Source organism: Heterodontus francisci, chromosome 5, assembly GCF_036365525.1.
Source record: "Heterodontus francisci isolate sHetFra1 chromosome 5, sHetFra1.hap1, whole genome shotgun sequence".
In the NCBI taxonomy this organism is placed as follows: Eukaryota; Metazoa; Chordata; class Chondrichthyes; order Heterodontiformes; family Heterodontidae; genus Heterodontus; species Heterodontus francisci.
The window spans coordinates 119,155,458-119,160,394 of NC_090375.1; positions in this window are offsets into that span (position 1 = coordinate 119,155,458).

The following is a 4,937-nucleotide window of genomic DNA, read 5'->3' on the forward strand; positions in this document are numbered from 1 at the left end:
TCAAGGATATTGATTAATTGGTTTGGGTAACCTATAGGCAATCAATCCCATTTATTTATTTTGAACATATGCTTTACTAATATTTGCATATGCTGTTGATTCTGGAGTCAATCTGATTGGATTTGCATCTGCAACATGAAGAATTATTTTTCAATGCTTCATATTTTACAATGGCTTATTTTCAGTCACAAAAATCAACAGTTTGTTACCAGGGCAACCAATCATATCCATTCAATTGAAATAAATATATATAGGCATACAATACATATTTGCCACTTTTTCCATTTGTTACTTGTCTTAAAGTGCCATCTATTGGTTGTTTCTTTCATACAAATTATCCATTTACCCATCTACAGCCTCTATACATTTTCTTTTGCCACCTGCAGAATAGTTAAAGTTAACATTACTTAGGAGGAAAACCTACAGCAGGTCACTACCAGATCGTTTGACCACCTCAAGCAGAACTACCACATCCCCTCTAGGATCAAATCCAGCAGAGCATTAACAGCTCCAAACACTACTACTTCACCATAAACAGCAACAAATACCCTCCCCTCCTCCACACCATCCATCCTCATGTCTGATACTAAATGCAAGGAGCTCTTTGTTTCTAAAATCAAGGCAATCTGCACAGCTACTTTTGATTCCCATCTCAATGGCCATCACTCCTTCAAGCCCTCCTCCCAATTCAGCTCCTCCACTCTATAGTGCTTCCTCCACAGTCCTCAAAGTAATTTCTTATAGAAATTAACAGCATAGAAAGTGGCCCTTGTGTCTGTACCAGCTCTTTGCTAGGGAAATCCAAATTTAATTTGATAAATAAATATTTATCAACTTTCTATTAAAAGATGCAATGGTATCTATCTCATCCATTCCCTGTGGCAAATAATTCTATATTCCAACAGAATGCTGTATGAAGAAATATTTTCTAACCTCACACTTCATTTTCTTAGTGACTATTTTATATTGATAACCCCTCTCACTGACTCCTAAACAGAGGAATTTTTTTATTCATTAGTGGGATCTGGGCATCGCTGGCTAGGCTAGCACTTATTGCCCATCCCTAATTGCCCTTGAGAAGATGGTAGTGAGCTGCCTTCTTGAACCGCAGCAGTCCTTGGGGTGTAAGTAGACCAACAGTGCTGTTAGGAAGGTAGTTCCAGGATTTTGACCCAGCGACAGTGAAGGAACGGTGATCTAGTTCCAAGTCAAGATGGTGTGTGGTTTGGAGGAGAACTTTCAGGTGGTAGTATCCCCAGGCATCTGCTGCCCTTGTCCTTCTAGGTGGTAGAGGTGCGGATTTGGAAGGTGCTGTCGAAGGACCCTTGGTGTATTGCTGCAGTGCATCTTGTAGATGGTACACACTGCTGCCACTGTGTGTCGGTGGTGGAGGGAGTGAATATTGAAGGTGGTGGATGGGGTGCCAATCAAGCGGGTTGCTTTATCCTGGATGGTGTCGAGCTTCTTTAGTGTTGTTGGAGCTGCACCCATCCAGGCAAGTGGAGGGTATTCCATCACACTCCTGACTTGTGGTTTGTAGATGGTGGGCAAGCTTTGGGGAGATAGGAAGTGAGATACTCGCTGCAGAATTCCCAGCTTCTGACCTGCTGCTGTAGCCACAATATTGATGTGGCTGGTACAGTTCAGTTTCTGGTCAATGGTGACCCCCAGGATGTTGATAGTGGGGGATTCAGTGATGGTAATGCCATCAAGGGGAGATGGTTAAATTCTTTCTTGTTGGAGATGGTCATTGTCTGCACTTTTGTGGCGCGAATGTTACTTGCCACTTATCAACCCAAGCCTGGGTTGTCCAGGTCTTGCTGCATATGGACAAGGGCTGCTTCAGTACCTGAGGAGTCGCAAATGGTGTTCAACATTGTGCAGTCATCAGCGAACATCCCCACTTCTGACCTTATGACGGAGGGAAGGTCATTGATGAAGCAGCTGAAGATGGTTGGGCCTAAGACACTACCCTAAGGAACTCCTGCAGTGATGTCCTGAAACTGAGATGATTGACTTCCAACAACCACAATCATCTTCCTTTGTGCTGCGTATGACTCCAACCAGTGGCGAGCTTTCCCCGATTCCCATTGACTTCAGTTTTGCTAGGGCTCGTTGATGCCATACTCAGTCAAATGCTGCCTTGACATCAGGGACAGTCACTCTCACCTCACCTCTGGAGTTCAATTCTTTGTTCATGTTTGGACCCAAGGCTGTAATGAGGTCAAGAGCTGATTCGCCCTGGCGGAACCCAAAGTGAGCATCAGTGAGCAGTTATTGCTAAGCAAATGCTGCTTGATAGCATTGTCAACAACCCCTCCCAGCTCAGTTTGGCTCAATGGTTTCCGCATTTGCATCTGAACCAGTTCAAGCCGCACTCCCAGACTTGAATTTATAATCTAGGCTGACTACTCCACTGTATACTACATTGTCTGAGGAGCATTCCTTAAATGAGATATTAAAATTGCTTACTCAAGTGGATGTAAAATTCCTATGAATAGAATAGCGAATAGGGAATTGAATAGCGAATAGGGAAAGACACACAATGCTTACAATTTTTAAAAGTTAAAACCAGTACTAAATCCCCACAATCTTATCTACTTTAGTGGAAATAATCCAAGTTTGGCAACACTCTCCTCATAACTATAGTTTACCATCCCTGAAATTCTCCTGGTGAATCAATGTTGAAAGCTCTCTATGTCCTTAAAGTCCTCATACTTATCCACATTTAATTGCATTTTCACCTGTCTTCCCATTCTTTTGAGCTGCCTATTTCTTCCTGAAGTTTTTCCAGTCCTTCTCACTACTTGCAAACTCTCTACTTATGTGTTATCAGCAAATTTCAATATTGTGCTCCCTGTACTCAAGTCCAAATGATCTCTCTCTACTGAGAGCAAAGGTCAGCCCCACACTAACCCCTGGGGTACACCACTTTGTAATCTTCTTTAATCTGTGCAACAAGCATTTACCCAAACTTATTGTTTCCTGTCAGTCAAGAACGTTCTACCCATGCCGCTACATCATTTCTTATAGAAGACTTCTGAATTTTCCAAGCCTTGTGTAAGGCAATTTATCAAACGCCTTCCAAAATCCATATACATTACAACCATGGCACTCTCTTTATCCAATCAGTCACCTTTTCAAAACTATCAAATGTGACTTGCCTTTAAACCACATTGGCTATACTTGATTAACCTAAATATTTCTTAATGTTCATTTATTTTATCTTGAAATATGTATTACAAGAGTTGGGCCACAACTGATGTTAGACTAGCTGGTCTTTATTACCCAATTTATCTTTTTTCTCCCATTTTTAAACACAAGCATTACATTGGCTGAACTCCAATTCCATGGCACAATTTGCAGAAGATGGAAGATTGTGACCAGAACCTCTGATATCTCCCTTTTGATTCTTTCAACAGTCTAGGATTCTAGGATGCAAGTCATCAAGGCCCCATTGACTTATCCATCCTGAGCTCTGTTAATTTCATTTTAAATCCAATTTCTTTTCTACAATTATCCCTAATAATTGTTCCATATCCCCCTCCAGTACACCTATATCTTTATTTCTCCAACCATCATTTGTAAAATAAAAGCAAAATACTGCAGATGCTGGAAATCTGAAATAAAAACAAAGTGCTGGAAATACTCAGCAGTTTAGACAGCATCTGTGGAGAGAGAAGTAGAGTTAACGTTTCAGATCTGTGACCTTTTATCAGAACTCCACTCTGATGAAAGGTCACAGACCTGAACCGTTAACCCATCATTTGTAAAAACTTGAGATATTAAAAATATCTGCCATATCTTCAACCTTTGCAATTAAACTCTATCCATCCCTTTGTGAATCTTACATAGAACTGCTATTTTACTTTTTTTATATGGTTATAAAAGTCCTTACTATTTTCTAATGACTGTCAAAATAACAGTGAGGCTAATAGTGTTTGTTATTTATGTGCATATGCTACAGAAACTTCATGCAAACACAGAAATCTAAATGTTGCTGTCTGAGATGTGCTGCTGTACCATTAGCTTTGCAAAAACAGCATCTTGTTGTCTGGCTCAAGATTGAAATGTATTGAATAGTGTGAAGTTGCTGGACTTGCATGGTAGATACAAATTAAACTCACTACAGAATGTTACATATTTCCCATTTCCAGACTGTCTGTAACTTTGGTATCGCATTTGACCTGGAGATGAGCTTCCGACCACATATCCACTCCAACACCAAGACCACCTAATTCCACCTCTGTAGTGAAAGTGACTCAAAAGGTCACCTGAGTGTTTGCATTGGTTTATTTTTACAAACTTCTCCATACAACAATGCTGCATTTATAAACTGTGAGCTACTAATCTATCAATGTGCAGATCATCTGTAACCATCTGAACATGATCGTGCAGGTCAATGCCCACTTCCCAGCAGCAGTTATGATGCCTTAATTTTAAAGCATTCCAAGTTATTTGATCCAGAAATAAAAATGTAAAATTAGATCCAAGAAAACCTGGCTCATGATTCCTCAGCTGCTGAACACAAGTATGATAAGGTGTGTGCATCTACAAGAGCCATCATCAAGCACTATACATGCATGATCAAGTAGATTCTAATGTCTTGCTAAAGTCTCACACATCATCTGCTGGATGCTCCACAACACTGCTATACAATAAGGGGTCAACATGGATCACCCAGAGGATGAGAGCACTGATCATCAAGGGACTACTTACAGGAGGCGGAGAATACAACTGGTGACCCACATCTGTCAGCTGTGAGAGCTGTTCAGCAGGCTGTCTTTGAGGAGGCTCTCTCATTATTACCCTATCCAGCCCTTGCATGAACAAATCTTTTCTACATCTTCACTATACCCTCAGCAATGAACTCCTACAGAGCTGCCAAGCATATAATTTTGGTCTGAAGAAGGGTCACTGACCTGAAACATTAACTC